Here is a 12,224-nt window from a genome sequence, read left to right on the forward strand (position 1 = left end):
TATATTGATTTATTCTGAAGAAGGTCCCATTATTATGGGAGAGAGAAATATTGATACTTATTTTTATCAAAATGTGACAAATAAAGATAAAACATTTTGGCAGAACAATTCAGAACTTAGGGATCAATCTGAAAACTTTACTGTATATAGACCAATATTTAGTCAGCTCATTTCGATTGTCTGTCTTGAGTTACGAAATTAATATTTCGAAAGTACAAAATACTTATGAAATATTAATTTGTGTAGGCGAAGAGAAGGTTCGATTGAACAAATCTCAGTAGCTGGAACCGACACATATTCTAACAACTCAAAAGGGATTAATGACAAAGTTGATCCCAGCAAATTTGAACTCTCTATGACGTAATTAAATACAGGCCAACCTAGTCCTTGCCTGTCGTCTTAAATATAAACGCTAATATTAACAACGGTAACCACTTACCAGAGAATTTCCTTCAAATAATTTTGGATCTAATGGATTTCTGCCGGGCAGGACTATATTATCGTTTTTCGCTTTACGACTTACTAAATCCTGCCATTGCTCTGTAGGCTTTTCTGTGCTCAAAACATATTGTGTGGTGGGTGAATTTTGAAAAGTTTGCAATGTCATTTTAGGGCACTGTATTGTGGGTATCGCTCCTGGCTTCAAGAACACGCGTGTGCGGCATCCGAATTTCTTCATTAAAACCCCTAGAGAATCATCGCTGGTGAAATGAAGAGAACATATGGCAGATGAAACACATGGTGCCCAGTTTTTACGCCCAGTCTGAACGAAATTGATCCATTTGGACCTTAAAACGGGATCCTTCGGAAAGCGATGTAAACTGGTACCGGATCCTGCACTCGAAGACTGAATGGTATCACAAAATCTAACCACGCAATGTTGGGGCATTATTTCGATCGATCTGCTTATCTTCACGATAGATCCAAAACTATCTTTTTTCAAAAATATTTCAGTGAAAATTGCCACCTACATAAACAGAAAAGAAGGCAAAGTTCCAGCCTGTGTCATTTATTATTTATTCACTGGGTGTTCACTTTTATTAGCTATTTTACTCTCCGGAAAATAAAAAAAATCAAATTCTCGTAGAACATTTTCACTTTTCTATCAGCATGGATATTTTCTAGCGATACCATCCAGATTTAACATTGACGTATGTATGTGAATAAATGAGAGAGGTAGTGAGAGATAATATTTGTCTGTGTAGGCGTCTGATGGAAATTGTGTTGGTGTGAGAGAATATGAGGATGTATAAGAAGAAAAGCGGGGACCATGAGATTGCGCGCCTAAGAGTGTGTATGTGTGTGTGTGTGTGTGTGTGTGTGTGTGTGTGTGTATGTATGTATGTATATATATATATATATATATATATATATATATATAGGGAAAATACGAAGGAACAGTATTTTGTGTATGTAGTCCGTTTTCTATTAGTGTGAAAGTAAATATAAAAAATAAAAAGGCGTTGCTAACCAATTCATTTCGTTTCAAGTCAACCTACATTACGTGTAACGATGCATAACAGGTTACTCATTCTCTATCTCCCTCATACTTTTCCTAACAAACACATGTCACTGACAAATAGCAGTTTTTCATCTAATGAAAACTGATAGAAATGTGACAACAGCAGAAACTTCTTTACTAATTTTCAATAGCTTTTTAAGGATAAACTATGACAAAAATAAATGATCTACCTTGTTTTTATTGAGTAAGAAATCATCTTCATTTATTACATTTTTCATAATTTCATTCAGTTTAACGATAACATTTTACAAATCGCCTGCCATTTTCTTCTTTTTGTTTTGGTAACCTGTGCTGCCACCTGATGAGTGTTACCATGTGATAACAATCATTCCGTAGCAACAATACAGTTATCTCCCTTTACTTACGCTTCCGAGGCTTCGGGATTCCCGATGAACAATTTTCGAGTGTCTAACTTATGATATCACTATGGTGAACTACCTCCTTCTTGTGGTTCTGTGACGAATTAAACTGACGTCATGGCAACAGTATAATGATATTTTTTTCTCATACAGCGACAAGGTCACATACATTTTGAGAGACGAGGAAGGCGAAGTTCGACCTCGGAGGGATTTCAAATAGCTGTGATATTTCGTTTTATAATCAGAAAATGAAAGTGGAAATACTGACACTAATCGGCAATGACCAGGCGGGCGTTTTGAACAGGCAAAGCACACTTTCCCTCCCCACCATTTTTTTAATCAAAAATTTCTTCGGATTCTGTTTTCAACATTTTTTTAAAAAAAGAATTCTTAAAAAATCCTGAAACCTCTTTCCCGTTTAAAACAAATCTGAATTTTTTAAGGACGATTGCTTACGATAATTTTCCACTTTCATTTCGTTATAAAACGAAAGAATACAAGGGCTGTATATAGGGAGAGTCCTTATGCCAATATTATTAACACACACACACTGGTTTAATTCCACTTCTTTATAATTCGTCAGTTGGTTAAATATCCAACTAATTGATTGTTTGTTTAATTTGGCTAAACAGTAAGTCATTTGTTTTGTTTTCGTTTGTCAAAGTTTCTTCGTTGCTACTTGAAACTTTTTCATTAACTTTTGACTTAGTTTGTTACGGAGGCAGCATTTGTCGGCGGAGGTAAAGAATACGTACACAACCGGTTTTCGGCGTAACAAAAACCCTAAACCTAACCACCGGGTGTACGTATTCTTTACCTTCGCCGCATCTGTCTGCTTGAGATCTTGTTGCATGTGTGTGCATATGTGCATGCTTCAGTGTCTATGCGTATGAGTTTGTGTATGCATGGTCATGTGTTTCTGTCTCCTGCTTAAGTGTTGTCTGAAGAAAACATTGTTTTTGCTACATGTTTTAGACTAATTACTTAATCTTTGCTACCATTTGAGTGTGGCTGATGCCAGTGCAGCCTGACTGGCACATAAAAGCACCATTCAAGCATGGGCGATGCCAGTGCCGCCTGACTGGCTCCCATGCCGGTGGCACGTAAAAGCACCCACTACACTCTCGGAGTGGTTGGCGTTAGGAAGGGCATCCAGCAGTAGAAACCTTGCCAAACCAGATTGGAGCTTGCCAGTTCTCAGTCAAACCGTTCAACCATGCCAGCATGGAAAGCGGATGTTAAACGACAACAACGATGATGATGGTGAATCAGTGTTCTTACATTGGTGCATGCAGAGCCCACATCCAGCTACACATGCATCCTAATATTTGTGCCTTCATTGATTTGTTCCCAACTCAGTGCACATAGATGTCTTTCCAAATTATGTAACTGCACTCTCACTTCTACAATCCACTCATAAGGCTGAACCTGGAACCAAGTGATTGTAAAGGAAGCCTCTTATCACACCTATATATATATATATATATATATACATATATACATATATACACACATATATAAACATAATTAAGGGATCAGCAACAGTTGCTTCACCACATACCGAAGTTCAGAAATAACAGCTAAAGTGCTTGGTAAAAATTATTAATTATTAATTTATTAATAAATTGTTAATCCTTTACCCTTTTATTTGTAATATATATATATATATATATATATATATATATATATATATATATATATATATATAGGGTGTAATGGGTAAATTGTTGCCATCTTATATTTTTAATTTCGCACATATGCATTGGTTTCTTAACTACACTGTTTTGTAGGGTGAGCTGGGCACCGTCTGTGAGAAAAACAGCACCATGATGCAGTTCACTCTGCCAGAAATTTGGAAACTACATACTGTACTGCTTAGCATTCATGCGAGAAGCTCTATGAACATTTGAGAGTGTTTGGGTGTCACTCTGACAACAGTGAAGAGGATTTGGAAAGAGTTGGATGAGCCCAATGGTGATTACGAAGGTATGGCAGCTCAGAAAACTCACTCGGATCATTCTGATAAGAAAAGAACTAAATTTGTTGGTGAGATCCAAGCCAAGATTGACAACAATTCCTGCATCTCAATCAAGTTTATCGGCAGGGAAACAGGAGTGTCTGAGTTTCTTATCAGGCATGTAGTGCATAAAGACAGTTGATATTCCTCATACAAGATGAGAAAGGGCCAATTTTTTCCCCAAGCCATCAAGAACAAAAGGAACGATTGCACTAAGAAGCTTTTGAACAAACTCAAGCATCCCCTCCAACTGAACATGCTTTCATTTTTCTCAGACGAGAAAAATTTCTGCTAGGATCAGATAGTGCACACACTGAACAACCATTGGCTTGCTGTGTCCCCAAAACATGTACCAAGAGTGATAAAAATCAAACATCCAGTCAACATCATGGTGTTTGAAGTGATCACTAGTGTTGGTGATGTTATGCCTCCATTCATCTTCCCAAACGGCCTCAGACTCAACATGGAAGCCTACATCAAGTGCCTGGAGGAGGTAGTGCTGCCCTTGGCCAAGGGGGTGGCTGCTAGAAGACCCTATATCTGGCAACAGGACTCTGCACCATGCCACACAAGCAGGAGAACCCAGTAATGACCATCAGATAATTTCTGTGACCACATTACCCCTAACATCTGGCCACCTAACTCCCCAGACTGCAACCCCTTTGATTATTATGTGTGGGATGCAGTTGAGTGAGAGACCAACAAAACTCCTTGTAACATTAAAGATGAATATGGCAGCATTCACCAACTTAAACAAAGAGACTGTCTAGAAGAGTTGCAGGAAATTCTAAAGTCGTCTGGAGGCCGTGGTTGAAGCCAATGGCGATTTTATTGAATAAATTTACTGTTTAGTATTTCAAGATATGCAGTTTTGGTAAATATATCTGTTAAAATGAGATGTGTTATTTTCATTTTTGCATAATTTAGACGGCAATTTATTCACTGCACCCTCTACGTATGTATGCATATATACATACATACAGTGAAGGCATGTGGCTTAGTGGTTAGGGTATTAAGCTCATGATTGTAAGGTTGTGAGTTCAAATCCGAGCAACAGATTGTGTCCTTGAGCATGACACTATTTCACATTGCTGCAGTCCACTCAGCTGGCAAAAATGAGTAGTACCCTATTTCAAAGGGCCAGCCTTGTGACATTCTCTGAAAACTACATCAAGGGTACATATGTTTGTGGCATGCTCAGCCACTTGCACATCAGTTTCATGAGCAGGCTATTCTGTTGATTGGATCAACTGGAACCCTCATCATCGTAACTGATGGAGTTCGTTTTAGATATATATGTATAAATACATAAATATATATATATCTGGCACGAGTTCGTTGCCAGTACCGCTGGACTGGCTTCTGTGCAGGTGGCACGTAAAATACACCATTTCGAGCGTGGCCGTTGCCAGTACCTCCTGACTGGCCTTCGTGCCGGTGGCACATAAAAACACCCACTACACTCTCGGAGTGGTTGGTGTTAGGAAGGGCATCCAGCTGTAGAAACTTTGCCAAATCAGACTGGAGCCTGGTGTCGCCTCCTGGTTTACCGGTCTTCAGTCAAATCGTCCAACCCATGCTAGCATGGAAAGCAGATGTTAAACGATGATGATGATGACATACATCTGTGCTGGTGGTACGTAAAAGCACCCATTACACTCATGGAGTGGTTGGCATTAGGAAGGGCATTCAGCCATAGAAATCCATGCCAAATCAGACTGGAGCCTGGTGCAGCCTTTCAGCATGCCAGCCCAGTCAGACCATCCAACCCATGCCAGCATGTACAATGGACGTTAAATGATGATGATATCTTGAATGTGTCATACTAAAAAAAAAAAGAGAAAAAATTGGAAGACCCACACACCTACATGTGTGCTCCTCCCATTGACTTTGTTTCTTCATAACTGTTAGAAAAAATTAGCACCAGGGTAAAATGAGTAACTTCTGATTTCTTGTTATTTTCTCCTAACCTATTAGAAATCATTACATTGCAAATATTGCATCATCTTTAGGAGTAAAAATTGGTCAGCATAGTTGTTGAAGTTGAGAGAGACTGAAACATAATCAGGTGGCAAGTCCTCTTTTTACAAGAAATATTTCCTCAACTTTGACCTAACTGTAATTTTTGGTGTTTAACAATCAATATTCTTTTCTCTGTTGGATTCCAAATCAATTTTTCCTCACACTAATGTCCAGTTTGGTTTTTTTCAAGTTTCAAAATATGATGTCTAAAACGGGGTAAAAGACACTCCAGCAGATCGTGAAGAAGATATAGATAATATTTTCTGAAGAGTTTTTTTTTTTAATATTTAGTCAAGTTTTGTTAATTTCGTATCTTGTGCCATTTCCCCCTGATCTTCTTTCATTTGACCTAGATATTTAATTTTCGCATTTCTGATGTCTAGGGATGGATAGTGATGTGTATGAGTCTGTTTTTTTTTTTTTTGAGAACTGAAGTGGCAAATTTATCATCTTGGCCTACTCATTTTGCCCCAGCCAAATTAGTCTTTTATATATATGCTCAAAGAGAATGGCAATAATTATCTGAAATAGTGATCAGATTATGCTATAGTGCATTTAGGGAAGACCATTTGCTTTACTGATATAGCTTTTGTGAGGTAGTGAACATTTGTAAAAAAATATATTTTGTCTAAAAAACACTTCATTTTGACCCATTCCCTATTCTTTTGTGAAATTTTCTACGAGTACCTGTCAGGTGGCATAGATTATGATTGTATCGGCAGTTTGAGACCAAAAAAAAAAAGAAAAGAACAAAAGAAAAATTTTATGGGCACGCAATACATACACACACCACATATCTATGAAATGAAACTTAAAATCTTGAAAAAATTACTTGATGTGAATCAGAATGTATCTGTATGCAGTCATCAATTAAATTCCCAGACAATCATAACCTACACCATCTGATAGGTATTTGTAGACAATTTTGCTAAAAATATACCTATTTTTCTGAAAGTTATGAGGAAACAAAATCAAGATTATTGACTTATCAAAACTCCTCTCATCTTCTCTGAAAAACATTTTCACAACAAATTCCGATATAATCGGAATCTAGAGCACCTGAAAAGTATTTGTTGAAAATTTCATTAGAAATTTCCATTTTTCAGGAAGTTATGAGGAAACAAAGTGGGGGGGGGGGGGCTACACTTCTGTAGATATATCGGAAAAGCCCTCTTTTTATTAAAAAAGCATATTGAACAAGTAGAGATCAAGTTTTAAAAATTCACGCTTAATCAATCAAATAAATGCCAAAAAATCTGAGACTATTCTACGGAATTTGTCCAAATTCTTTAACAGAAGTAAAGACAACAGTATAGACCAGGGGTCACCAAACTACGGCCTGCGAGGTCAGTTCATCCGTGTTTGGAACAACTTATGCCTGTGAGCAAACATTTTCAAAAATGAAGTATGTGAAGTCAGCACATCGAACGAGGTTGACTGATGAACATTTGAAAGCAATTCTCTTGGTTGGATGCAACAATTCCAAAGCAAATATTGATATCTTAAAAGCTAAACACCATTTTCACAAATCTCATTAACCTTTTTTGCTGCTTAGTTTGTGAGATTGGGATATGTGCGCACTGGGTGTGATAAAACTATCTTATTGCTAACGTCACCTTCTTTGATAACTTTTTGGTAAATAAACATGTTGGTTGTCTTTATTTGTTGTGTATTCAATGTATTGTATTAAAGAAAATGGTTATGCGGCTCGCTCTCGTCATTCTCTCAGTCATCTGACCCCTGGTATAGACGAATGGGGAAGGCGCAAGAACTGATGAGAACCAAGTACACAGTGGAGGACTGCCGCAATATTGGGGTGTTTGCCAGTGGTGGTTGGCAGTCAAGGATACCTATGGAATTCTATGCATTTAATAATTACAGGAATGAACAGAAGAGCTATCAAGAACAACTGGTCACTGATCGGTGGGGTCAGTAGGAGGTCGCTTGGATATAGGGCTGGGCTTGATCAACCTCGGTTGGGTTGCCTGGATGAGGATGTGTGTTGTATGAGACCCAAAACACCCAGTGTCTTCGGTTTGGGCGAGTTTAGGCTCAGGCTATGTCTAACTTAAAAGCACCGCCAATAGAAGACAAAATATGTAGAATTTATTTGTGTGTGTGTATGAAAGAGAGAGGGGGAGATTAAATACATTTTTTTATTATTTATATTATTACGCACATGGATAAATAGTCAATTCATGCAGCGAATCTTTGAGAAGTAAAACTGTCTAAACTTTTTCCACGTCTTTGTTGTTATTCGAACAGATCTATGATCAAAAACGTTCCAGCTACGACCATCCCGTATTTTATTCACATTTAATGTATCTAGAACCATGTTATCTGTCCTTCGTTTAAAATAGTAGAATTGGGGTTTAATGAGGGGGATGTGGTTGCGCCTCCTAGCTAGTCTAGTAACCATAAAAACTTTCTCGTCGGGTCTTTGTTTACTATCATACCAAACATGTCAAACTTGAGGAGCTCTTGATTTAATCCTGTACTCGTTCGATTGTCCTGAGTTTTGTTAGCGCGAGGGGCTCTCTGCAGTTGCCCGAACTGCTAGGAATAACAACCAAATCTCTCTTAAATCATCCTACAGTCTTAACAAAGAAAACGTATTAGATTGCATAGCTTAGCTTACATACTCATAAAAAGATACGGTGGTGGCGAGTGGAAAAATATTGGTTACAGACCTATTCAATCAAAGACGACTTGGGACTGAACAACTACTTTCAGTTACTTTTTTCGCCGGCCCTTAAGGTGTTAATATCGAAATAAGCGCAGTTTTCATAACAGTTCGATTTATTCCCAGTGACTAGTAGCATGTTATCAGTTTCTTTTTATTTTTCACATCTTTCTTCTTTTTAAGGTACCTATATCGCACAATTAATGTAATAGAATAATGAATGTCGATAGCGCAAGTGTTCTAGGTTAAAATGCATGAAAAGAACTATTCACTGCTTATTGTCAACTACTAATTAGAATATTTGAAAGCAACTTCCGTATCCTACACCGTTCCCGCTATTAGCAGACAGTCAGCAGTAAGATCGTTTTTACGTGTACTTTTAATCGAGAGCAGTCTATCAATACTTGACAAAAATAACTGTCACAAGTTACAATACGGAGATGCGCGAACAATAATTTCTTCGTAATATTTTTCAAAATCTTTTGAAACAGAATTTATGTCCACGAAATCGGTGTCGAGAAAAAAAGTAATTGATGAATTATGGGCCGCCAGATTTAAATCGAGTTATTCAGTTGACGAGATTCATTCTCTAAACACATGTAAACAAACGCTTTCACATACACACGTGAATATACTTACTTTGTTCGTGTTTCTTTGTCTTATACATCCAGGAGAATTTGTGATAGCCAGTATTTCTGGGACAGATATTGTTGAAATGTGACTGTTATTCGCGACAGATAATCTTGTTGCATGTGATTCCATCGCTCGTATCATCTCTCCTTCCGCTCTAAACTTACTACTTTTCTCAATGTTCGCCGAATCTTCAGTGTGGTTGTGAGTCTTGTGCAATTTTGTTATTGTGTTGTTACAGATGTGCAACCTTGCTTTACAACGCAACGATTTTTTTCTGTAACATGAGTAAAAGCGTGTGTCTTCATCTGTTTTACTCATTTTTTCATAATTGAAAATATATCCTTCGTACATCACTTTGTCGTGACCGTCTGTTACAGGAATCCATATACCGTTATATGGGTTTTGCTCCATTCTGGAAACCCTGTTTATTTCCTAGGCCGCTTGTAACCAAACGAAGTAACCGAATCTTTAAAATGACAGTTTGAAATTAAGAGTAAATTTTAAATTTGTAAATAAAATGAATACATTATACTGAAATCAATCGTCTCCTATTTGAAAAAAATTCCGTTCTTTCTGTGCAAGTCGTGAATACAGTTACAGAGTGTAAAATTATGACGACTTAATCCAAAAAATGGCGCCGGAAATTTATTTCATCGACTGAAATATGGCGACAGAGAAATAGCATCAAATTCGTGTACGTGTATGTATTAACCTATATTTTGACATTCCAAACTGATGATTCACTCTAAGGCTACTCCGAGTTTCCGCGTGCATGCGTTCATTCAGTCTTAACAACATACCCCTTTAAGAAACGAACACTGATACTTCTAAACCGAACCCTAAATGTCTCATCTGAACGAACGCATGCAAATGAGAAATGCTGAGTAGCAACAAAATGAATAAACAGCTTTGAATGAATGAAAAAAATAAACATATATTAAAAGTTGAAGGGTGTCTTGTATATACAGTTCCTCCTCATTGAAGCAAACTAATGGGGGGGGGGATGTCCGTTTTAGTCAAATGTCCGAATTAACCGATGGTAGAATTTAATATTGTATACGTACATGATATTGGAAGTATATGCAAAATTTGAGTACATACTGTAAGAATATATAACTATGCAAGTATAAATTCTGCTTTTAAAATTATTTAACGTTAATACATAAAATTAAATAAAAAGTTCATACCGTAAGTTCCCCGGTTGATGGGCTACCTGCTTCTCCAGTGGTAATTTTTTTACACATTCCATGGCGATTTCTAAATCGCCATAACCACCCATCACTAGCTACAAAATTGTCGACGCCCATGTCCCTAGCTAACTTGACAGCAGCACTTTGGATTTCCACACCACGGACGTTATTACCACAAGATCGTTGATGGATAAACCACTTCGTCACAGCTTCCTCAAGATTTGAATCTTTTGCAACTCTCATACGCTTCCTTGCACCAACAGATAGTTTAGAATTTGCAGCAACATTATATTTCAAAGAAAATGTAGTAAGTTTGTCCTTAGCCTTGCGTATGCCTGAAACTGTTTGTTTTTTGATACCATACTGAGTACAAATACTCCTCACCGAAGCACCAGCCTCTAACTTCTTTATAAGTTCCAGTTTCTGGATCACAGATAGAGTAGCATGCTTTTTCCTTGGCTTCTTACTTTCCCTTGAAGCCATCGTGTATATCACGAGGCTGAAAGATATCTAATCCCAGAAATGCGAAAGGAAATTGCAAGGAGAAACATTAATAGTGAAATGGCGGTGTAAATCAACATTGTCAGTCTCTCGCTTAATTCAGATTTCGACCGGTTTATCCGATATCTAATTCTAACGAATGTATGTATATATGTGTGTGTGTATGCATCTTTAGGATTTACGTTAATATATATAAATACTAGCAGTATAACCCGACCTTGTCCGGGTGTGACTTATTACACCATCTACGATAAGTCTTGCTAGGTGAAAATCAACTAAAAAGAAAAAACCCTTATGATGTAAATATGTTCATAATTCAAAAGACGATAAAATTAATAGGGAAAGTCTGAAGGCTGTTTTGCGTAACATTATTAAGCGTACGTAAATTTCATCCGTCTAATTGGCTGTAGAAATGCTTGTGCAAAACAAACTTTTTGCGCTGCCCTGATTATATATAGCAGGGTAATCTCTTTTAGCAGGAGGTAGGATGGCAATTTCTGATGAAGCAATTGCTGGCGATCTGTTGCTACACAGTTTTGCCATAATTCTATCAGATTAGGTAGAATATGTTGATGCACCACTTTGCATTATGTTCAAAGTAGCTTCTGGAATGTGGTGAATTGCTGCAGTCTGTTGCTGTCATTTTAAACTGGTTGCTTTCTTTCCCCAGCAAACTCTCTTGTTTGGAGGCATAATCTATGTATACATTAAATAGAACAACAAAGTTATAATAGATGGCAGGGTCGGTAATTTTCACATTTCTGTAATTTTTCAGATTAACACCCGCACGATTACCCAACCCTAACCCTAAAACCCTAAACCTAACACTAACCCTAAACCCTAACCGTAACCTTAAAATCCTAACCCTAACCCTAAAACCGTAACACTAACCCTAATCCTAACCTTAAACCCTAACCCTAACACCCTATTGAAAATCGTGGTATATTTACCAAACATTGATGAACATGAGTTATATTGTAGTCAATGATTGTGTGTACAGGTAGAAGGGAAGAAATATAAAAGTTGCTAGAAACAACAGCCAAATCTCCCTTAAATCACACAAAGTAAACGGAATTTAAAAATGTTTACATCAATGGAATTTTTTCGATGTGAACTTTCCAGTGCAGTAATTATGCGCTCAACATATAATTTAGAGAGTAAGAGTAAAAGAGGGGGGGAGAGAGTGATACATAAACCCTAACACTAACACCCTAATGAAAATCGTGGTATATTTACCAAACATTAACGAACATGAGTTATATTGTAGTGAATGTTTTGTGAGAGAGAAGAGGGAGAG

General features: G+C 37.3%; 1 protein-coding gene and 1 long non-coding RNA gene across 2 annotated transcripts in view; one reads left to right on the plus strand and one right to left on the minus strand.

Annotated features, from left to right (window-relative positions):
• LOC128247344 (uncharacterized) overlaps window positions 1–12,224 on the minus strand; it is a 96,640-nt gene that overhangs the window by 66,957 nt on the left and 17,459 nt on the right. The window lies entirely within an intron of this gene.
• On the plus strand, window positions 1,900–9,772 carry LOC149136494 (uncharacterized). Its single transcript, XR_016240999.1, has 2 exons — window positions 1,900–2,512; window positions 3,672–9,772. It is a non-coding gene; the product is annotated as an uncharacterized LOC149136494 (long non-coding RNA).

This window comes from Octopus bimaculoides, chromosome 3 (assembly GCF_046866305.1).
Source record: "Octopus bimaculoides isolate indiv1 chromosome 3, ASM4686630v1, whole genome shotgun sequence".
Taxonomy (NCBI): Eukaryota; Metazoa; Mollusca; class Cephalopoda; order Octopoda; family Octopodidae; genus Octopus; species Octopus bimaculoides.